The sequence below is a fragment of the Salvia hispanica genome, chromosome 4 (assembly GCF_029641045.1).
Source record: "Salvia hispanica isolate PSC_SH4W2 chromosome 4, Shi_PSC_v1, whole genome shotgun sequence".
NCBI classification, from domain to species: domain Eukaryota; kingdom Viridiplantae; phylum Streptophyta; class Magnoliopsida; order Lamiales; family Lamiaceae; genus Salvia; species Salvia hispanica.
Window position 1 is genome coordinate 19,117,634 of NC_142695.1, and position 25,619 is coordinate 19,143,252.

General features: G+C 41.5%; 1 pseudogene; it reads right to left on the reverse strand.

Moving 5' to 3' along the window:
• Nucleotides 1-9,945: 9,945 nt before the first annotated feature.
• On the reverse strand, nt 9,946-10,854 carry LOC148927411 (uncharacterized; annotated as a pseudogene).
• Nucleotides 10,855-25,619: the final 14,765 nt, after the last annotated feature.

Sequence of the window (25,619 nt, forward strand, 5' to 3'; positions counted from 1 at the left end):
CAGCAAGACTTGCCTTAGGCTATCTACTGAAAGGCGAGGTCTTGATAAATATTTGTTTCTTAATCAATGTAGGTTAGCATTGAGCATACGGTATTGATTATGCACTACTTTGACTTATCAAATGGTGCGGGTTTTTTGTAACCCAATTATCCTGATATATTGGGTAGTGGTGATCGATACCTAGCGGTGCTAGGATTGCTATTATATTGAATCGTGCGCGAGCTGAGTCTCGTTTGATAATGTCCTCAAGAGGAGCGCGAAACAAGGTTTTATTATTCGGAACCTAGCTAGTTGGAGTGCGTTTACTCTATGAATAATAAATAAGCGTTTCATGCTAAGTCCACTCTTGGAATTAATAAGAAGTTAATTAATTAAGTCAATAGCAGACATTAATTAATTAATGGACATTTTAATCTTAAGCACGGGAAATGAAAGTTAAACGGAAACCCGGATTACTTGTAATTTCGGATTTGGATGGGGAGAGTTCAATATTACTTCTGTAGTGGCTGCTCGTAATATTCCAATTATAACTTATATTAAATTGTGGGTTCAATTTAATTAGTAAAAAGTAAATTGGATGAGCCCATATCCAAAACCTTCCATAGATCCCTGTCTGGGCCCAAAAGGAACTTAATATAAATAGGAGAATAAAGGAGATAGAAACAACACAATTTTATTTGCTAAAATTTTCGAAAATTTCAGCTGTCACAAGCTGTAGGAATTTTCGAATTCCTCTCCTATTCCAAAAAGGATTTCTTCTGTCTTCTTTATTTAAGTCCTAGTACTCTAGTAAGATCAGCCCACACTGATATTAGAGTACAGTTCGGGAACCAGAGAGAAGATTTGTGGTCTAGTACTCAAAGCATCACGTGGAGAAGTCGCTAGCCATCTTCAATTCTTTGGAGAATTAACAAGGTATTTTTCTGCTCCGTAGAAAAGCATGTTTTAGGTTTCAATATTCTTAAAGCATGATTGATTCAAGTTATGAGCATGATACATGTGATAATTACGCGAATAGCTTTTGTCTAAATAATCTGCTAAATAGATCTGATTATTATGTGATTGATTTATGCGCCCGCTTCCGCTGCCAGCACCTTCAATTCACTATCAGATATTGCATAGATAATCCCTGCATCTAGTAACTTTATTACCTCTTTTCGTACTACATCTTGCATGATAGGATTAAGTCTACGTTGGCTTTGCGCACGAGGTTTATGCCCTTCCTCAAGTAAAATTCTATGCATGCATGTGGTCGGGCTAATCCCCCTTAAATCACTAATAGACCATCCTATGGCAGACCTATACTTATTTAACACACACAAAAGCTTTTCACACTCCTCGTCATTCAATGCAGCGGACACCACAACTGGAAAAATGTTACCTGGCCCTAAGAATGCATACCTGAGATGTTCGGGGAGCGGCTTTAGCTCCACCTTTGGTGGTCCCCGTGGTTTTCCCACTGCCTGCCTTCTTTCTTCCTCTTCTTCGGGGGTACGCAATGGCAAAAATGCATTTCCCTTTTGAGGAATTCTCTCCGGTAGCGCTTCCAATTCTGTCACCACTGCACAAACACTTGCATCACAAGATGATAAATCAGCATTAGGAGTAAATGAGTTTATGAGACAAGACTCAAGAGGATCCTGGGTTTGATGATAAGTGACTTCTACTTCTCCCACACAGTCGGTAACGATTTGTATGACACTGCATTCTTGATAGCCTTCTGCCCCCTCCTTTCCATGGAATTTCAGTGCACCGTAGATGTTAAATGTGATGCTTTCATCGTTCAACTTCAATGTCAGCTCTCCCTTTTGTACATCTATCATGGCTCCGCCAGTGGCTAAGAATGGTCTTCCAAGGATCAAAGACACCTTCTTGTCTTCCTGCATATCCAAAACAACGAAGTCAGCAGGAAAAATAAACTCTCCCACTCTTACCAAGACATCTTCCACTATCCCCATTGGCGTTGTTGTGCTACGATCTGCCATTTGCAACGTGATTGAGGTGGGACGGATACTATCAACGTCGAGTTTCCTGTAAAAAGATAAAGGCATCAAATTAATACTGGATCCTAAATCACATAACGCCTTACCTCTCACATCATTCCCTAAAACACAAGATAATGTAAAACTCCCTGGATCTTTGTGCTTGGTGGGTAACCCTTTTTGAATGATAGCGCTGCAGCTCTCCGTTAGGCCCACTGTCTCGTACTTCCCCCACTTTCTCTTCTTTGCCACAACATCTTTCAAAAATTTGGCGTAATTGGGCATTTGTTGAAGGGCTTCTACCAGTGGAATGTTGATGTGGACTTTGCTCATTGCTTCCAAGAACTTGGTAAACTGAGCGTCAAGCTTCTTGCTCTTTAATCGTTGAGGATATGGAATGGTGACACTGCTTTGTGGTAAAGCATCTGCTTGCTGTTTATCGGCCGGCGGACTGCCGCGATGGGGCGTGGCGACCGCCGGGTCTTCAGCCATGCCAATTCCAGAATCTTCCTCGTCCTGTTGGTGAGTACGCGGCGGGTCGCCGTGTTGGAATGCGGCGGGCCACCGCACATCATCGACAGACAAGGTACCAGGTGGTTTTTCTATTTCTCTTCCTCTCCTGCCCAGGTCTCCTGCCTCCGGAGGTTGATATGTAGTCCCGCTGCGTAGCTGCACCGCGTGACATTTTCCTTTCGGGTTAATTTCTGGCAGGCTAGGAAGCGACCCTGGAGTGTGCCTGTTTCCTATGGTTGTGGCTAAGATCCCAAGGTTGAATTCCAGCATCCCGACTTGAGTAGCGAGGTTTGCCAACCCTCTTTCCAAGGCGCTGGTATTTCTTTCCAAATTCTCCAACCTTTTGTTCGTCGCCTGTCTATGGCTAAGAACCTCAGTAATGCAAACTTCTAACAGAACCTCCCAACTGGAGCGGGGTTGATCCTCCATACCTGCACATGTTTCATAATCGTTAGAACAGTACTCTTGTGCATCATAGGAGTAATCAGAACAGTCTGGGACGTAGTGCGATCCCCTATGCTGCTCATCAAAATAACCATATGGATTTCCTACGCCTGCAGGAAAATCCATTAAAACAAAAAGAAAAATAAAATAAAATAAAAATGAAAGCGATTAAAATCCAAAGTAGTAAAATTATCCGTTTGAAGATATCACTCCAAAGTGAATTGTCTTCCCCGGCAACGGCGCCAAAAACTTGATGCACTTTTTATTTGCACTATAAATACCTGCAAGTATACAGAGTAGGTATAGTATAGCAAAAGGTTAGTACCGGGTATCGAACACGGGGAAGATGTACACAAAGTGTCTATCTTCTACTAGAACTCAATTACTATCTGGAGAAATAAGAATTTTTGTAACTTTTTGAAAACAGTAAATATTAAAAACAGTAAACAACTAAAACCAGCAAATCACGGAGAGAAAAGTATAGAGATAAGGAGAATTCCAGGGATGTGCGTTCACTTTTATGGTTATACAAATTCCAAACTACAATACCCTAGCACAGTTAATACTTTGAAAGGACGAGTCACCTAGCTTATGCTCATGCGATACAAACGTTGATTACTAACATTAGGGTTGTCAATCCTAACACGTAACTCCAAAAAGCTCCTAAGACCCTTGAAAAGTCCTCACTCTCAATTAACAGTGCCGTTTTAAAGGAAGCTAACTGTAGTGTCTACTAAGTGGATCTAACTCGCTAGAACTCTGTCACAGTTATGAAGCAAGTTGTATTGAATCATACATAATTGTGTCACTCAATTATGAAGCATCATGATTAACTTAGGGAAGAAACAAAGTAAAAACAAAACGGGTATTAAATAGAAAACGGAATTGTATAACCCAAGTTGCTACTAACACATCCCTAGAATCCTATGAGTTTAGTTACACATGACTGAATAAACTAAAAACATAGATTGAAGGGAAAGCAATCTGAACATAAAACTAAAGCAAATAAAACCCGTAGGTTGAATCCTTGTCGTTCTTGATGTTCTTGAAATCCTTCTTCAACTCCTTGCACAATTGAAGTACTCTAGCTTTTGATCTCTATGAATGTGTTCTTGTTGTGTGTCGGAAAAAAAACTCCCTCTTGATGAAGCTTGAGGTCCTATTTATAGGGGAAGATTATTCCTCATCATAGAAGGAAAAGATCTTCAAAATTTGGTAAATCTTGGAGCAAATCTAGGGCTGGTCGGATTCGCCACCTTTCTCCGGCGGGCGGCCGCACCTTGGCCGGCGGTCGCCGCATTGGAGTCCAGAGATTCTGACCCTTCGGTGGCGGACCGCCACATGTCCTCCGGCGGTCGCCGGGCAAGACTCTTCTCCTAGCGTAAATTTCCGAGGCGGGCCGCCACATAGCTCTGACCGCCGGGCGCCGGCGGTCGCCGGACAACTTCGCGGCGGTCGCTGGTCGCCGTCTGACTCCAGATTTCCAGACTATGCGTTTTTACTCCCCTTTTCGGCTCAAATATGCACATTTCTCACAAAACACGTCAAAATACCAAAATGTATAGAATATGAAAATAATGGACATGTAGAGTGATTTTGATGACAAAAACGGACCAAATAATGGCCTTAAAACAGTGCAAAATCCGGGCGTATCAACTCCCCCAAACTTACATTTTTGTTTGTCCTCGAACAAAACACTAAAGACACAAGAATAGACGCACGGAATACACAAGGACTAGACGTCATAATTGCCTCAAAAGATGAAAGAATAGATTAAGCATGTATTAACACAATCAAATCAAGCAAGGCTTAATAGTGCACTTTCATTACTAACTCGTGGAACACCTTGAATTCAAGCACTCACATGTGCAAACTTCCAAAGATGGGAAGTGTTCTTTCTCTCACTCTCAAAGTGTATAAAGGTAAAGTGTAAATCACTCACATCATGCATCATGCAAAGTTTACCATAGGCTTGCTCAAAGTCTAATCCCTCCTCTACTCAATGTGATTAAGCATCAAAAGTCCGAAAGGTCTTTCTTTTCGGTTGTAACGTAGGCTCTTTGGTAGGTGAGGAATATTTGGCTAAAAAGTGACTCAAATATAAAAATATCCCAAGTAGAGTTAAGATGACTCCACTTTTCTAAAACTTAAGGCACTTCTAACACTTTATTTTTCTCCTTCAACTTACTTTCAATCCTTCGTTTTTTTTTTCACAACCTTTCACACATATTTTTCTTTTTTTTTTTTTTTCTTTGTCTTTCTCTTTCTTTTTTCTTTCTTACACATTCTTTCTCTTTTTTTCTAAGATCAAGCACATATTTGGAATTTTTCTCAATTTCGCAACTTGTACTTTCTTAATATTAAGCACACTACTTTTTATACTTTCCTCCTTATCTCTCCAATTCCTTTACAAAAGAAGATAACAAAAACTATACTAACCCAAGGAATTGTTCCCCCATTTATTTTGGCTTCCAAAGAAAAGGCTTAAAGGCTCAAAATTGGCTCCAAAGGAAAAATTTGAGAGGGTCGAAAATTTTGGATATAAAAGTAGCTAAGAAAAGACGGCCTAACATCCTCCTAAATCAACTTAAACACTATGTAAACTTAGGCAGACTAGGAGCAAGTTCTAGAAACATATACATGCATACAGATAAATCACACAAGAAAGAATTTAAGGCTCAAATCTCACAAGGTAGAAGCACGATTCAAGGCGAACAAGCAATTCACTAATTATGCACCTTTTCACCCAACCATCATATTAAAACGTTAAGCCACACTTAAACATAGATGGAATATAATATCATTGGCAACTCGGTCTAATGTGTCCCTAAGCATGCGTGTTTCTAAGTTCTTCATGTTATGTTCATGACATGGATTCAAGAAAACATTTTTTAGAACACAAGAATCTCCTACGGGTATTTGGAAAATTAAAGCAAAAACAAACAAAAAGAAAACCCTAGACTCACGGTCCACCACTTCATCCCCCCAAACTTATTTACAACAAAGTGTAAAATAAGTTTGTAGAGTCGGTAGGGACGTGAGTATACTACTGAAAACTTGATGCACTTTTTATTTGCACTATAAATACCTGCAAGTATACAGACTAGGTATAGTATAGCAAAAGGTTAGTACCGGGTATCGAACACGGGGAAGATGTACACAAAGTGTCTATCTTCTACTAGAACTCAATTACTATCTGGAGAAACAAGAATTTTTGTAACTTTTTGAAAACAGTAAATATTAAAAACAGTAAACAACTAAAACAAGCAAATCACGGAGAGAAAAGTATAGAGATAAGGAGAATTCCAGGGATGTGCGTTCACTTTTATGGTTATACAAATTCCAAACTACAATACCCTAGCACAGTTAATACTTTGAAAGGACGAGTCACCTAGCTTATGCTCATGTGATACAAACGTTGATTACTAACATTAGGGTTGTCAATCCTAACACGTAACTCCAAAAAGCTCCTAAGACCATTGAAAAGTCCTCACTCTCAATTAACAGTGCCGTTTTAAAGGAAGCTAACTGTAGTGTTTACTAAGTGGATCTAACTCGCTAGAACTCTGTCACAGTTATGAAGCAAGTTGTATTGAATCATACATAATTGTGTCACTCAATTATGAAGCATCATGATTAACTTAGGGAAGAAACAAAGTAAAAACAAAACGGATATTAAATAGAAAACGGAATTGTATAACCAAAGTTGCTACTAACACATCCCTAAAATCCTATGAGTTTAGTTACACATGACTGAATAAACTAAAAACATAGATTGAAGGGAAAGCAATCTGAACATAAAACTAAAGCAAATAAAACCCGTAGGTTGAATCCTTGTCGTTCTTGATGTTCTTGAAATCCTTCTTCAACTCCTTGCACAATTGAAGTACTCTAGCTTTTGATCTCTATGAATGTGTTCTTGTTGTGTGTCGGATAAAAAACTCCCTCTTGATGAAGCTTGAGGTCCTATTTATAGGGGAAGATTATTCCTCATCATAGAAGGAAAAGATCTTCAAAATTTGGTAAATCTTGGAGCAAATCTAGGGCTGGTCGGATTCGCCGCCTTTCTCCGGCGGGCCGCCGCACCTTGGCCGGCGGTCGCCGCGTTGGAGTCCAGAGATTCTGACCCTTCGGTGGCGGACCGCCACATGTCCTCCGGCGGTCGCCGGGCGAGACTCTTCTCCTAGCGTAAATTTCCGAGGCGGGCCGCCACATAGCTCTGACCGCCGGGCGCCGGCGGTCGCTGGTCGCCGTCTGACTCCAGATTTCCAGACTATGCGTTTTTACTCCCCTTTTCGGCTCAAATATGCACATTTCTCATAAAACACGTCAAAATACCAAAATATATAGAATATGCAAATAATGGACATGTAGAGTGATTTTGATGACAAAAATGGACCAAATAATGGCCTTAAAATAGTGCAAAATCCGGGCGTATCATGGGTGGAATATGCGATTCATCAAATCCATGAACACGGCAGGGGCATTGGTCAGTCCAAAAGGCATTACTACAAATTCATAGTGACCGTACCGGGTCCGAAAAGCTGTCTTGGGCACGTCTTCAGACCGGATTTTTAGTTGGTGGTACCCAGACCTTAAATCAATTTTAGAAAATACACTGGCTCCCTTAAGCTGGTCAAATAAATCATCTATCCTTAGCAATGGGTATTTATTCTTGAGTGTCACCTTGTTCAATTCTCGGTAATCTATGCACATCCTCAAGGTTCCATCCTTCTTCTTAACGAAGAGTACAGGAGCTCCCCATGGCGATACACTGGGTCTGATGAAACCCAGGTCTAAGAGTTCCTGCAGTTGTAGTTTGAGTTCTCCCAGTTCCTTTGGGGCCATCCTGTACGGCGCTTTAGAGATCGGTGCAACTCCTGGTTCTAAATCAATGGTGAACTCTAGTTGTCTGTCAGGGGGTAGTCCCGGCAGCGTATCCGGAAACACATCTGGAAATTCTCTTACAATCTCCACGTCTTCAATCTCCTTTTCTTCCTTCTGCTCCTCGCTCAAGTAGACGAGATAGGCGGGACACCCTTTTCTCACCAGCGCGGCTGCTTGCAAGACTGAAATTATAGATTTTCGTTCATTCATAGTGATTCCATGGAAGTCGACTTGCCCTACTCCTGGAGTTTGAAAAGAAATCTGTCTTTCATTGCACTTGATGGTGGCATGGTTCTTGGTCAACCATTCCATCCCTAGTATGATATCGACATCTCCCATTTTCATGACCCCCAAGTTATTAGCGATAACCTTACGTTCTCCAAGCGTGATTTCTAGGTTCGAGCACTTTTGTGTTATTTCTATGATTCCTCCTACAGGTGAGGACACCGTCATTCTAGGTTCTGCTGGTTCTGTTGGGAGTTCTAAGGTGTCTACACACGAGGTGGATATAAAGGAGTGCGAAGCACCAGTATCAAACAATAGGACAACAGGTACATTCAGTAGGGTGCCCATACCTGCCAGATTCCCGCGGTTGTTTTTCTGCTGGTTCTGTCCCAATGCATACGCCCTGGCTTGTGTTGGGAGGCTCTGTCTTTGTGGATGCGGGGCTTGGTGTGGGTTGTTCTGAGTATTTGCCTGCAGAGCTCGCATGTGTTGACGTTGTGCCGGCGGATTAGTTGGTGCACCTCTTCCCTGCGGTCCATTTCGACAGTTCCTGGCGATGTGGCCATTCTTTCCACAAATGTAACAAGTCATCTCTCCGGCCCTGCAGATTCCGCTGTGGGGTTTGTTGCATTTGGGGCAGAGATTGGGCCTTGGCTGAGTGTATCCGGTTGGGTTGAAGGGATGCTGCCTTATAAAGTTTTGAGGGAGGGGTGGTCCGTGCCATGGCCTCTTTTGTCCCCACTGGTTCTGGTTCCCTTCCCACTTTCTCTTGTCCCTGGGGGCTTGGGTCGTGGTCTGCAGTGGCATGTTTGTGGGGTTGGGTGTAGGTTTCTCCTTAGGCAATGCAGCTTCGATATCCAGTGCCAGTTATATGGTAGTATGCCACGGCTGGCCAATGCTACTCTTATTTCGTACCTCAAGCCAGCACAAAATTTTTCGGACATCTTTTCATCGGTATCCACTTGATCAGCTCCGTATCTGGACATGTCAAAGAAGGCGCGATCATATTCCGTTACCGACATACGTCCTTGTTTTAAATTGTAGAACTCTGTTTCCTTTTGCTTTTTATAGCTCTTGGGGATGTACTTGTCGTAAATTCCTGTCTTGAACCGCTCCCAAGTTAGGGTTTCTAGTTGATGCGGGGTCATTGTTTTCTTGCGGGCCTCCCACCAGTAATCTGCTGACCCAGTCATTTGGAGTGAAGCACAAATCAAACGCTCCTGATCTGTGCACTGCAGTAAGTCAAACAGGCGCTCTAGCGTACGTATCCACGCTTCTGCTTCTGCGGGGTCGCCTCTTCCATCAAAGGTTGGCGGGTTCTTCTTCAGAAAAGTGTTCACAATCGTCCTATCCACCATCGGGGCAGGTGGAGGCGAAGGTGATCGAGGTGGAGATGGTGGTGGGTTGTCTGCTCGTTGTTCTTCAACCTCGGGTCGCGGCCCTCTACCACGTCCCCTTCCTCTTCCTCTTCCTCGGGGTCGTCCAGCTATCATTGGCGCCATTCTATATCGATAAAACATTTCTTTAGGAGTTACTATTATTGTAAAGATTAAGAAGTAAAAGAACTTTATTTTACACCAACAATTATCACCAATTTCTACTAAAGACAGGAAGTAGCAAACAAACATATATCTATATATAAGAGTGTATGTACAGGGAAAAATTGCCTCACAGAGGACTTTCATACAACCATTCTTGGCATCGCAAAATATCACATCCGTTACTAAACAGATGCTAGTCAAAATAGGTCAAGTCACGGAGCACTCACACGAATACTTCCGTGATGTCAAAATACTACAGCCAGTCACAACATAAACCAGAACAGTCTCATAATGGATCCGTTTCTGGTGTACACACATATATATACATAAACACCCCATCACTAACACGATGTCTAGGTAGTACTCTTTGCGGTCCCTAACTCCTCCTCCTCGGGCTCCTCCTCGTCCGAGCTCTCGTCGATGTTGAAGGCCGACTCCATAGTGGTTCCTGGCGCACGTGGTCCTCGGGTGATGACTCCCCAATGGCGCCTAGCCCACGCACGGGGCCTACGCTCCCATGGTGTGGGCTCCTGGCGAGTAGGAGGAACTATCTCTCCCGGCGGTGTCTCTGGGCGAGTCTCAGTAGGGAGTGGCAGTGGCTGTAGACGACCGGTGCCCACAACGACCTTCGGCTCGTCCTCCTCCATCTCCGAAGAAGAAATGGGGGCCTTGCCCCTCCTCCTCCTCTCCGCAGCAGCGGCTCGTAGCTCCCTGGCCTCAGAGTCGGTCGCTGATGTCCCGGCTAGGCTCGGTGACGAGGAGCTGATGTGGTAGAGGTCATCCTCATCCACGGGGAGACGGGATGGCCCTGCCTCAAACTCCCTGCGAGTCCGACGTCCTAGCAGGGAAGATGGCGAAAGAGGGAATAGGTCCTCGGGCTGTGGGGGAACTGGCTGTGGGGCAACTGGTGGTGAAGCAACCGGCTCGGGCGGTGGTACCGGCTGCAGGAACACTCTGGCGAACCCTACAGCTGCCAGGTCACCTGGGCGTACGTATGGCCCCCTCGGTGCCTGCCCGTGCAGAATGAAGCATAGGTGGAGCTCTCCGATGAACTCCAGAAAGTTCCCCACAACGTCAAAGAACGGGGGCACAGGGAATAAGTAGTAACGAGTGAGGTCAAGGGCGTAACCTACCTAATCAGAGGGCAGGAGCCTGATCAGTAGCTGAATACCATCGAAGTGTGAGACCCCGACGGAGTAAGCCCTCGCCCAAAGCCATCTGAAGTGCGCTAAGAATAGTCCGAGATCATCACCCTCAAGCATCACGAAGATGAGGTACTCGAACAAAATGTCTGAGACCGTGGGATACACCATCTACAAAGAATGTGTGTGTCGATCAGATCCTCGTATACTCATACATAAATGTGCGTATAAAGCGTAAGAAAGTAAACGTGATGCAATACGTATGCTATGTCACTACGAGTCGTATCCTCACTACGTCGTAATTGAGCACTAGAAGGAGTCCTAAAAGTCAGTTTTGTATCACGTCCTACATGTTCACTATTGGTCGTTCGAGAATAGTAGTTATAAAGTTCTTGGTGTCGTTTGCCTAGCTCAGGAAAGCGTTGGCAATATACATTTCTGCTCTACCCGGCTAAGTATAATATTCAATACACAAATCTGTAAATATGAGATACAAGCTTGCTTTTTAAAACAATATATAAACAACTTACCTTTGCCTGGTTGAGCGTGTTAGGGTGGGTGCTGGGAGTCTCTCTTGTTAGACGAAAAGTCTAGCGGAACAATGCTAGACTAGAGATTATTGAAAAGACTCTCGGGTTCAGAGCATGGAACCTGGCTCTGATACCACTCTGTCACGACCGCAGTTAGCTAAGGATAGCATAACTCGGTTTATCGCGACTAAGGAGGGATTATAAGAAGCGGGGATAGAAATTAGGGGAGATTAAAGTCGAGACATAAGGAGACACATGATTATAATATTAAAGGATATTACTTATAACAAAATATATTCGATCAAGGGGACTCGAGAGACTGTTCTTACAAGTTCGACTTATCAGAGTTTAGAAATTTAACAATAAGCGAGCCCTTATCAACGGCACAGCGGAAACAAAAGAACGCGGTTCATGTGTGGAGACATGAACCTCCGAGAGTTTTATTCTTATATAGCTACTAGTCTGCCCTCCACAACACTTGATCCACCCTTCCACGATCAACCTGCACATTTAGAAATATATGCAGGGCTGAGTACGAAGGTACTCAGTGAACATATTGCCGAAAAAATACACATATACATTTTTTTAAAAAAAATATTGTCAAGCCATTACTACAGTAACACTCAGGGATTTTATTAAAAGACCTGAGCTTACTAAAATATTAACATTTGGGCCCATTTTCCTGTACTTTGCCATATCTGATCATCTTGTGCCGCTGGGATGGTGTTCTCATACGGTCACCTTCCCTGCCCATCATGACAGAGGTATCCTTGTGCCGGGAAGGTGGCCACCTTCCACGGTCACCTTCTCTGCCGTCCGTTCACGGTCAGAGGTATCCCGTGTACACTAGTCCGAGCGGGGACACCACCCTCACTGGGACCCGAATTCGACTTATATATCATCATTCATAATTCACTTGGCCTTAGCCAACAGATAGGCATCATACACAAAACATTTATGGCAAGACAACATCATTAAAATCACGAACATGTGTTCGAGTTTTTCACAAAATATAATTTATATTTTTAGTATAAGAAAGCTCACCTTGGTCGTTTAGTTTCCTTACTTCTTTCGTTCCAACTCGACTTGCGAACGTACCCTTTTGAAAATTTTACAATGAGAAAGTACTAGTTTAGTTTTAAAACTAATCCAATTTAGAATGAAGATAAACCTATTACTAATACTAACATTATTATTATTATTATTATTATTATTATTATTATTATTATTATTATTATTATTATTATTATTATTATTCCTTAAGAAATTTCTAAACTTACATTATTGGTTATGATTTCTTTTGTTATTTCCGATTCTGATTAAAATTGGGTTCCATGTCTTAATAGTATTCCACGAGTTATAGCAACTTAGATCATTACTAAATATGTTGCTTAACCATTTACTCTTAGGCCCAGAATATTTAAATTCAAAGTTGGGCTTACTTCCATTATAACTACAAGCCTAAATAATTAAAAGCAGTTGGGCTTGATGTTATATCTTACATAACCTAAACAATTTATTCATGAGCCCAATTAACAAACCCACACTCAAATACCCTAACTTCATCTTCCTCCATCATTTCTCCTAAAACAGAAGAGCTGCAATTCCTGCCTCCACTGACCCCGCCGGACGTCACCCCTCCGGCGCCGCCATCGTACCGCCGCCGATTTCGACGGCGTCTCCGCCCCCCCCTCCTTTCTCATCTCTCTCTCTCCCTCTCTCTCTCTCTCCGCCTTTCTCTACAGATCTCCGACTCCCCCACTCCGCCGCCGTCGACCTCGGGCCCGCCGTCACGCCACCGCCACCACGGTTCTGCCCCAGCGCCGACGCCGACCCCTTTCTGGATCCGCCATGGCTGAGAGCACGGCGGCTCGCCGTGGAGGCCTCCCTCTCTCCCTCTCTCGGTCCTCCTCCTTCACCGCCGGCATGCACCGCCTCCGCCACCGAGGTCGTTCTCCGACAGATAGGGTAATCAACCTTCTTCTTGTTCATCTATTTTTTTCCCTCTTTTCCCCCCCTTTTTATTTACCAAGATTTTATTTTTGAAGTTGGAACTTGTAAATTCAAATTTTCAGATTTTAAGGAATGAAAACAGTGGCGAATTTCGGAGCGTGGGCTATCAATTGTCGGCGACGGAGTGCCGAGTTCGCTGCCGGAAGTCTCTCCGGCAAATTTCTATGTTATTTAAGCTAAGTTCTTAGTGCTCCTTAAAGTCTGCCATTTCTAAGTTCTTGAGAGCCTATAGCAACTAAGTTCTTGAGGTGCTAATTCCATCAGATACTAATTTAGCATTTTGGGACAGAGGCTGTTTTAAGCAACTGGATTTTCTTCTATGTAAACGTCCTTTTCTTGGAAGGATTCTTGTTGCCTTTGTTGCCTTTTTAGAGGTGAATATTTTGGTTTGTGAAAGAGTGTGGCAGTGAAAGTGACGGTATATATGTGTAAGGAAGCCAAGTTGGCTGACATTCTTCTGCCAGTATATTTTTTTGTCAGGAGAGTTATGATTCTCCTGCCATATCAATAAATGCAGCATTAAATGTTGCTGAAAAGATGATCCTCTAGGATCCAGCTCTTTTTTTTTTTTTTTTTTTTTTATTACATAATGTATTTTGTATTAATAATGATTTAGAATCTTGGTTTACTCATCTATTTGAATTGTTTTGGTGTAGGAAAAACCGGTCCAAGTTCGTGGCTGCTCTCGTTGATTTACCCGCCTTCTTCGAACATTCGATGTATAAATTAAACTTTTGTTGGATGTATCGGACATTAAAATTTTGGTTTTGGGATCCTATTTGTCTAATTAAACTTATTATATTTCTACATATATATATATATATATATATATATATATATATGTATGTATGTGTGTGTGTTTATTTATTTGCCTAATGTTGAAAATAAACGACGACGACAATCTATCGTAACTTAGATGTAATCACACAAAATGTCACAAGCAAAAGTATATATAATTAAGCAAAAAAAATTATTATTTCTAGTCGTAACGTCTTAGCGGGTCGTTACATTAATTCAAAATAAAAACTACAAAAAATCTAATATTGCACAGGGACGGATCTGTGAGAAGGGGCAAATGCCCCACCTCATTTTTCTAGTAGCATGTAAATATATATATTAATTAGAGGTGTGATCAAAGGTCTAACTAATTTTAAGTGTATAACTAGAGAATAAATCTCAACCATACAATATGTCAATTCAAAGGCTAAATATATAAGCAACAAACCTTTTAAATTTAATTAACAAAAATAGAATAAGGGCATTATTGGAAACCAAATTTTATGGTGGAACCATTCAATCTCACCCAGAAATTGCTCACGCAAAATCAAACTCGGCGACACCCTCCTCCGCTCCGCCACCGCTCGCAGCACCGGCAGACCTCCATGCTCGTGCCTTCGCCTCCTCCTGCTCCTCTTCCGCCTCCAGCAACTTCATATCCCTCTCATCCATCACCGCCAGCCATTAAGAGGTCTCCTACGCCGTCGATGTGGAACGACGTCGTAACAACAGTAGAACTCCTCTCTTCCTCGAGAAATTCCATCGCGTCAACAAGACGTAGCAAGACTCATGCTGATTTGTTGCAATCTTCATCGTTTATTGCAATCACTATTGTTAGTTGCAAAATCTTCATTGCAATAGCTGATTTCTCCATCTCACTTGTGGATTTTGCAATCTACTATATCTGTATATCATGTCAAAAGATAATTTCTCCATCGTCAATTGTCGATTTCAGGATCTACTAATTCAATATTTCATCACAAGAGTTGAATTCACCATCTCATGAATTGAATTATGAGATGATCGAAGATGGTGCATTTTAAGATAAAATTAGTTCACTTTACTTCACTAAAATATCAAACATCATATTTAATTCACTATAAACAACATTTCACTATAAATATTATATGCATCACTATATGCTCAATATACTTCACAGAAATGAAAAAGTATTAGACTATATGACATGCATAATTTACTTCACTATATGCACAACATACATCACTATATACTCATTATACATTATAAAGCATGCATAATATACTTCACTATAAGCACAATATACATACACCACTTTATATGTGTTCTTTTTATTGCTTACAAGCCCAACATTATAATTGATATGCTTTATAGTGAAGTAAATATTGATTATAGTGTACTGTTTTCCATATCAATGAAGTATATTGAGAGTACAGTGATGTATATTATGCATATAGTGAAGTATATTCTACATGCTTAGAGTGAAGTATTACATGCTTAGAGTATACTTCACTCTAAGCATGCAGAATATACTTCACTATATGCATAATATACCAAAATACTTCACCGAAATTATTAAATAGTGTACTCTAAGCATGTAATACTTCACTCTAACCACATTTTACTTCACTGAAATTATTAAATAGTGCACTATAAGCATGCATCACAAAAACTTCACTCTAACCATGAAATACTTCACTCTATGCACGTTACTTCACTGAAATGAAAAAACAGTGCACTATAAGCATGGATCACAAACACTTCACTCTAAGCAAGTGTTTGCTTCATTGAGATGAAAAAACAGTGCACTATAAGCATGCATCACCAACACTTCACTCTAATCATGAAATACTTCACTCTAAGCACGTTGTAATTCACTAAAATGAAAAAACAGAGCACTATAAACATGCATCACAAACACTTCACTCTAACCATGGAATACTTCACTCTAAGTACGTTTTACTTCACTGAAATGAAAATAGAGCAATATAGCTTACAAGTCTTTAGTTCAGTTATTACATGTTTTGGTTCATTTATAGTGAATATATACTTACTGTTGAAATATTATACATTGTAGTAACTCTAATGTAGAGTGGTGTAAAACTATTCTATAGTTACAAACACGATCCTTAAATCATTTTTGGTAAACATTTGAATATGCTCTATAGGAAAGTGAATATGCTTTATAAGTAAGTAAATATTGATTATAGTGAACTGTTTTCCATATCACTGAAGTATATTGAGCGTGCAATGATGTATATTGTGTATGTAATGAAGTATATTATGCATATAGTGAAGTAAATAGGTACAACAGTGAAGTAAATAGTGAACAAGATATTAAAAGTAAAATAAGAACTGGTTATTGAATTTAAATGAAGTTTTCTACAATATTTCATGAACGCCTGAAGTTTACAATCATTTTTTCCACTTCTATATCCATGTTTTTCACACATTCTTCATAATGCTTTGATGTTGTTGCCAAGTTCTTCAATGACTCATGGCTGTTTCCGACAACATTAATGCGCTGCAATACTTCGTTCTTAGTCTTTGGAGTATTCCATGGCTTTTTGTAGATAATCCACATTTCCAATCTTGTTCCCACTTGACAGAGCTCTAGAGTACAATGCAGGTGCGACGTGATATGTGTCACTCGATCTAACAGGTCCAGAGGATTCGACTAGACTTCAGAGGCTAGAAGATCATGAAACTTATCAGAAAGGGGTCGTTGGGTGCACTCTGTCCCTTCAAAAAAACTCAACCCACTATACTACAATTTAGCACAGGGAAGTAAAGGATCGATCCCACGAGGAAGTAGGTGTTACGAAACTGCATTTGAGGATGTTTTGGGAAAAGGGGTTGGCTGCTGCCACACAATTTTTGTGGGTCGAGAACTTAAAACTACTGGGTCTGAGAGATAAATAAAACTTTACTCTACCTATTTGGTCTAAAGGATTAGAAGAACTTTACTCTACCTACTGGGTCTAAGAAACGAAAGCGTACTAAACATACATGACTCGGAGAAACTGAGATATTTTTAAGTTCTGAGACAACTGGGGTAAACTTAACTAGAAAGGCTTTCCTAATTTGGGCAAACAAGCATAAAGCAAAAAGCAAGACAAGTTTCCTTAAACTACCAGGGTCTGGAAAAGCATGCAGAAAGGTAAAAGAGACAAAGTAAGTCGTACTGACAGGTCTAGCAGATACAGAAAAAGTAAAGTACATGCAGAAAAGTACTGACATAAAGCAGATCTGGTTCTAACTACCAACAACTTCATCTTCTTCGGGAATCAAACGAGAATAGCAGAGAAAAAAGAGTATTAAACACCATGAAAACAGAGAAAACTCTAGATCTAGACTTAAAACGAAAAATTAAAGCCTAAACTAACAGATCTACGCTACTGGACCTAAAGGATGCAAAAACAGAAAGTAAATAGCCATGCTCATGCACAACGTAAACATCAAGCACCAAATATACGAAACTTCAACTCCGAAACACCAAGATTCAACAAATCCAAACATCTCCATATGCAAATCCCCAACCTCCAACAACAAACCAACAGATCTCAGCTTCAAACATCCAACAACAAACAAAGAACGAAAGCTAAAAACAAGAGATGAACATAAACTCAGAGATATCCAACCAAAAGCAAACATAAACTTCCATAATAACTAGAAATGGGTCTGAATCCAGTAGATCAAAGTAAGAAACTAGAGTTGCGAACTAAAAACCAACAAGTTTTAAACGAAAGCAGATAAGATTGTTTTTTCGCCTCCACAAGGCGGTGTTACACAGCAAAATAACAAGGATGACGATGAGAACCACGGTGGCCAGAATCCTCCATGTCCAAGTGCGCAGCAGTCGAAAATGAAAATTTGAAGTATGGAACTAGAACTAGAGCTAGGAGAGCGTAGAAGTGGCTATTCACGGTCTGTCTTGTTCTTCAAGGTTGAGCTCTTTATATATGTGAGGATTTGATCCCTAGGGTATCCCCTCTGGTGATTTTACGCTCCCGCCCTTGAGTAAGACTCTTTAAAATAATTTGCTCTCGCTTCATTCTGCTCCTGTCGCCAACTTTTGATTCTCCCAGGTTTGAACGACGACTTCTGATTTTTGCTTCAATTTCATCTCTTTTGCATCTGCCAGGTCAGGTAACAGCAACTCCTGGGTCCGACAGATTTACTACGCACCTGAACTCATAAACGCACATTAGCGCCCCAAATGCACAGAATTTTAACCCTAAACCAATGCATGAAACGAGCCTTATCAAACTGCTCACACTTAAACCATACTTGCCCTCAAGTATGAAGACAAGAAAAAGGAATAAGGCACGTTTCAATGCATGGTTTCCCCTTAACCGACTCTAAAAGAAAAAGACTCAAACTACTAGACCTAGACGCTAAGGACTTAGACAAAGAAAACAGATAAAAACACATATTAACACATAAACATATAAATGCATAAACTGATTTATCTTCTAGCAGCCATCCCCACAAGATTGAGGTCAATCCAAGAACCTACAGTCTTCGAATCTTCCCCTTCCCTTTTTCTATCTAATCGGCTTGTCAGTTTGTCAAGATAGCCCCTAACTTCACTAACTGTTGGATTCGCTCGATCACTCATTCCTCACCAGGGATGTTAGGATCGTTCGCTCTTTATATGCTATACCACTGATGCCCCGGGTCAGAGAGTTCCCCTGTCTTAGCTCTTATTATAATTTTCTCCTTCCTTCCTGGACTTCGTCCAGCTTATTACTCCAATTTTTTTTTTTTTTATCTGGACCTTGTTCCAGTTTATTCCTCCCTTTTTAGACCCTGGACTTCGTCCAACTTATACCTCCAGTACCCTTCCCCTAGGCCCGAGAGGTTACTTCTATCACCAAAAATTCTTTCCTTCTAAGTTCTTTCCCTAAGCATCAAGTGGCAGCCCTCTCCTTTTGTGTTAGTATGAAGTGTTTAAGGCTTATAACTCACTTTTATGGAGGGCTTCACAGCTAGATTAGTCGAGGCATATTCTATCGTCCTTACTTCATCCAAACCGATTTTGATTTATTAAGGAAAAGGGCATCAAAGTTGACATGCATTCTCTCTTCAATCACTCTCACTAAGGGGCTTTGCTTTCTATTCACCAGTTATGCATAAACACATAATTTCTTACTAACTGACTACTACTAACTCCTAGACCTAGTAAACAAACACATATAATTGACACTAACTTGCACTAACTCCCTCCCCCCTCCCACTTCACCATGCTTGTCCCCAAGCATTTTTTGTGAAGTGGAAAACAGGGCTAAGTTAGTTCGACATCTAACAGACTCACAAAACACACATTATATAAAAACAAACTTCTCACACTTAGACCGAGCATCGGGCTAAGTGGGAGAAGGTACACAAATTAACAGATACCAAAGCATGCTATAAAAAAACAAACTTCTCACACTTAGACCGAGCATCGGGCTAAGTAAGAGAAGATAGCTAACACATATATACATAAAGATAAAACAAATATTCACAGACACATAAAAAAAACGGGCATGCTTTGTAAAAAAAACGAAATAAAACATAAAAAGACATAAAAAAAAATTGAAATTTAAAATTACTTGGTTGGGGGGGGGTCAATTCTGGCTCTGGTCCCCCGTGGGACCAGACTTCTTGGGCACCGTCTTTGCTTTCTTCTGGCTGGGCTTTGGTTCATCATCCTTCTTGGCCTTCTGTTCCCCTGGCCTGGGAGTATCCTTCTTCACTGGTACGCTGGTGGTGGTCTCGCTGTCCTTCCTCTTCTTTTCTGGTACACTGTGGTGGTCTCGCTGTCCTTTCTCTTCTTCTCTGGTGGCATTCCCTGGGGGCCGGAGGCTGGCTTCTCTGGGGTGACTCCCGGAGTCAGTTGCCTAGAGTCTGTGGGCAACTTGGGAGGCATGCGCTGCTGCTGGGCCCGGAGGATCTTTTGGTCAACCACAGTGACCATCTTCATCATTGTCTCCACGGCCTGAGCCATCTTGTCAGCTTGCGCGGCCATCATCTCCCTCTGAGCTACCGCCTCTTGGTGCAGCTTCAGCAAGATCTTTTGTTGCTGCACCGTATTTGCTCCTAGTTTCAACATTGTCTCCTCCATTCTCGTCTGTCACCCTTCGTCTGCCACCTTCTCATCACCTTCTTCATCCGCTTTCTCGGTCTTTATCCTCACTCCATCAGTTTTTCCCACTTCGTAAAATCTCAACACGCCATCCTTCATTATCGTCAATCCTTTGTTGAAGAAGAACGGGAGATCGAAGTATCCTGGGTCGCTACACATTGGCAGGTTGGCTACCGAGTTGGCTATCTTCATTGACACATTCCTCTAGAGATATGCTCCCAGCAAGTTGCACGTGTAGAGATGGCGGTCGGAGTGAGTTCTGACTATCTGGCATGCATAGGCAGTCTAGTATGCGAGGTGGACCTTCACGTTGTTCAGCATGCACCACATGAAATACAACTCTGGAGTAGTGAGGGTTGCACCCACTTGACCCAAGAGATTGTACCCGATATATACTTGTGCCAATCGGAGTACAGGGTCAGTGATGTTTATCCCCTTTGATGTGCTTGTCTTGTACTTGGCCACCTTCTTGTGGGCAACCATCCTCCAGGCCTCCTCAGCATCGAAGCCAGCTGTATACTTGGGTGCGCCGATCTTTCTCTCATTCCACGCTCCTTCTTTCTCCTCCCCGGGTGTCAATAGTCCCAGTCTCAACGACCACTCCCTCATACTCATCTCCATCTCCTCGTTGAATATCCTGAAAGAGATTGTGTCTGCATCGAGATCCGTAGATTGTTTGAACTTGAATGATGTGAAGAACTCCTTTGCCAGAGCCACCGGCACCTCCGCATTGCTGTGGTTGAGAAGCCACTCAAACCCTATGCTTTTGAAGTAGGAGATGAAATTTTTCTCCACTCCCAGTTCCTCTAGGTCCGAGAGGCACAGCTTCTTTCCGGATTTTGCCGACTTTCCATTCGTGGCTCGGCCATCGCACGCCTTCTGCAGCTTTGGGTCCTCAAACTGGACCATGGCTTCCAACAATCTTTTGGTCACAAGGACCTCCATCGTCTCGAACGGGCTCTCCTCCATGGCTGGTATCTCAGCCTCTTCTTCTTCATTTGGATGGGCAAACGGCACACGGATCGCCTCCGGCTCGCTAATTACCACAGTGGTGTTTGCGGGGCGAGATTTCTTCTGTTGGGGCTTAGCAGCATGCTTACCCTTCCTCTTTCTTTCCGCCTCATATCTCGTCTCCAGAGCCTCCGGAGAGATCTCCTCCTCGGCTGGTAGCGTTTCTTGGACCAGGGGGATATCATCCCCAATCTCCTCTATATCTTCCAACCTCAGGCGCTTGGACCTGCCTGCCTCTGCTTCATCCACTTGCTTTCTATTCAGACAGGACTTTCCTTTCGGTGGGTTCTTCCCGCGGGTTGAGCGTGAAGCCGGATTTTTTTGCATCTTTGTCTACGGCGGTGTTTTACGGCGGTGGTTGATGGCGGTGGGTTTGATGGTTCTCGGATCTGCAGAGAGAAAGAAAAGTTTGGGAATGGTGAGTTATGAGAAAATAATTTTAGGTGGGGGAAGTTAATTAGTTTTCTTAGGGAAGTTATTTTAGGAAAAAGAAAATAAAAGAAAATAAAAGAAATAAAAGGAAAAGAAAAAGAAAATAAAATAAAATAAAAAAAGGAATATCATGATTGGCTGCAGGCGAACGGTCGCGTCTCTGACGCAAGCAACCGCACGCCTCGCCAGCTTTTTGAAATTCAAAATTCAAACTTCCCCCTAATTTTTCTCACTTCCCTCTGACCTGGTAATTCAAAATACTTAGTAAAAATAACGAAATTTGCTGAACGTCTGGGTCAAAGAGATGAGCCTTTCACACTTGTGCATTTCCACATACGATCAGAATTTTCAAAATCTTTTGGGGTTTTAGAAGCATATATATATATATATATATTTTTGTATTTTCATAAAAAAACTTATTCTTGTTATTTACACCTAAATGTTTAAATATTCTTGGGAATTAACTTGGTCCAGTCATCTGATCGAAAATTTTTACCCTGTCTACCTGACCTAGTAATTCCCGAAGAGTATTTAAACATGGTTTACTAGGCAATAGTGGAAGGTGTGTGGAGTGGAATTTCTTCCACTTCACACAACTCCGAACTATCTCTAAACACTTTCACTCTATGACCGTTAACTAGGAAAGGAACAGAGTTAGCATTGACTCCCTGAATTTCCACTGCTCCATGTGGTCGAATGCCAACGATTGTGTAGGGCCCGATCCATTTGGACTTCAGCTTTCCAGGCATGAGCTTGAGTTTTGACTGAAAAAGGAGTACTTTCTGCCCGACCTTCAGCTCCTAGACCCGAAGGTTTTTGTCGTGCCAGAGTCTGGTCCTCTCCTTATACCACATGGCCGAATCATATGACTCCAACCTCAATTCCTCTAGCTCCTGCAGTTGCATCTTCCTCTCTTCCTCACAGGCATGAGCCTTCATATTCATTTCTTTGACTGCCCAATACGCTTTGTGCTCTATCTCCACGGGCAAGTGGCACATTTTTCCAAATACCAATCTGTAGGGTGACATTCCTATTGGTGTTTTGTAAGCGGTTCTGTAGGCCCAGAGGGCATCACCCAGACGCTTGCTCCAGTCCTTCCTTGAGGTATTCACCGTCTTCTCTAGGATGCCCTTGATTTCTCGATTTGAGATTTCAGCCTGCCCATTTGACTGGGGATGATACGGAGTAGATAACCGATGGTGGACTCCATATTTTCTCATCAGTGCTTCAATCGTCCTATTACAGAAGTGAGTCCCTTGGTCTGAGATGATCGCTCGGGGCACGCCATATCGGTTGAATATATTGGCCTTTAGGAACTTTGAGACTTCCTTCGCATCGCTTGAGCTTGTAGCCTTGGCCTCTATCCACTTGGACACGTAATCCACAGCAACCAATTGATGCACTATTTATTTGCACTATAAATACCTGCAAGTATACAGAGTAGGTATAGTATAGCAAAAGGTTAGTACCGGGTATCGAACACGGGGAAGATGTACACAAAGTGTCTATCTTCTACTAGAACTCAATTACTATCTGGAGAAACAAGAATTTTTGAAAACTTTTGAAAACAGTAAATATTAAAAACAGTAAACAACTAAATGCAAGCAAATCACGGAGAGAAAAGTATATAGATAAGGGGAATTCCAGGGATGTGCTTTCACTTTTATGGTTATACAAATTCCAAACTACAATACCCTAGCACAGTTAATACTTTGAAAGGACGAGTCACCTAGCTTATGCTCATGCGATACAAACGTTGATTACTAACATTAGGGTTGTCAATCCTAACACGTAACTCCAAAAAGCTCCTAAGACCCTTGAAAAGTCCTCACTCTCAATTAACAGTGCCGTTTTAAAGGAAGCTAACTGTAGTGTCTACTAAGTGGATCTAACTCGCTAGAACTCTGTCACAGTTATGAAGCAAGTTGTATTGAATCATACATAATTGTGTCACTCAATTATGAAGCATCATGATTAACTTAGGGAAGAAACAAAGTAAAAACAAAACGGATATTAAATAGAAAACGGAATTGTATAACCAAAGTTGCTACTAACACATCCCTAGAATCCTATGAGTTTAGTTACACATGACTGAATAAACTAAAAACATAGATTGAAGGGAAAGCAATTTGAACATAAAACTAAAGCAAATAAAACCCGTAGGTTGAATCCTTGTCGTTCTTGATGTTCTTGAAATCCTTCTCCAACTCCTTGCACAATTGAAGTACTCTAGCTTTTGATCTCTATGAATGTTGCAAGTAGTCACTCTCTTTCTCTATGAATGTGTTCTTGTTGTGTGAAAAACTCTTTTTGATGAAGCTTGAGGTCCTATTTATAGGGGAAGATTATTCCTCATCATAGAAGGAAAAGATCTTCAAAATTTGGTAAATCTTGGAGCAAATCTAGGGCTGGTCGGATTCGCCGCCTTTTTCCGGCGGGCCGCCGCACCTTGGCCGGCGGTCGCCGCGTTGGAGTCCAGAGACTCTGACCCTTCGGTGGCGGACCGCCACATGTCCTCCGGCGGTCGCCGGGCGAGACTCTTCTCCTAGCGTAAATTTCCGAGGCGGGCCGCCACATAGCTCTGACCGCCGGGCGCCGGCGGTCGCCGTACAACTTTGCGGCGGTCGCTGGTCGCCGTCTGACTCCAGATTTCCAGACTATGCGTTTTTACTCCCCTTTTCGGCTCAAATATGCACATTTCTCACAAAACATGTCAAAATACCAAAATGTATAGAATATGCAAATAATGGACATATAGAGTGATTTTGATAACAAAACGGATCAAATAATGGCCTTAAAACAGTGCAAAATCCGGGCGTATCAACTCCCCCAAACTTACATTTTTGTTTGTCCTCGAACAAAACACTAAAGACACAAGAATAGACGCACGGAATGCACAAGGACTAGACGTCATAATTGCCTCAAAAGATGAAAGAATAGATTAAGCATGGATTAACACAATCAAATCAAGCAAGGCTTAATAGTGCACTTTCATTACTAACTCGTGGAACACCTTGAATTCAAGCACTCACATTTGGCAAACTTCCAAAGATGGGAAGTGTTCTTTCTCTCACTCTCAAAGTGTATAAAGGTAAAGTGTAAATCACTCAAATCATGCATCATGCAAAGTTTACCATAGGCTTGCTCAAAGTCTAATCCCTCCTCTACTCAATGTGATTAAGCATCAAAAGTCCGAAAGGTCTTTCTTTTCGGTTGTAACGTAGGCTCTTTGGTAGGTGAGGAATATTTGGCTAAAAAGTGACTCAAATATAAAAATATCCCAAGTAGAGTTAAGATGACTCCACTTTTCTAAAACTTAAGGCACTTTTAACACTTTATTTTTCTCCTTCAACTTACTTTCAATCCTTTGATTTTATTTTCTTTTCACAACCTTTCACACATTTTTTTTCTTTTTTTTTTTTTTTTTTTTTACACATCCTTTCTTTTTTTTTTCTAAGATCAAGCACATATTTGGAATTTTTCTCAATTTCACAACTTGTACTTTCTTAATATTAAGCACACTACTTTTTATACTTTCCCCCTTATCTCTCCAATTCCTTTACAAAACAAGATAACAAAAACTATACTAACCCAAGGAATTGTCCCCCCATTTATTTTGGCTTCCAAAGAAAAGGCTTAAAGGCTCAAAATTGGCTCCAAAGGAAAAATTTGAGAGGGTCGAAAATTTTGGATATAAAAGTAGCTAAGAAAAGACGGCCTAACATCCTCCTAAATCAACTTAAACACTATGTAAACTTAGGCAGACTAGGAGCAAGTTCTAGAAACATATACATGCATACAGATAAATCACACAAGAAAGAATTTAAGGCTCAAATCTCACAAGGTAAAAGCACGATTCAAGGCGAACAAGCAATTCACTAATTATGCACCTTTTCACCCAACCATCATATCAAAACGTAAGCCACACTTAAATATAGATGGAATATAATATCATTGGCAACTCGGTCTAATGTGTCTCTAAGCATGCGTGTTTCTAAGTTCTTCATGTTATG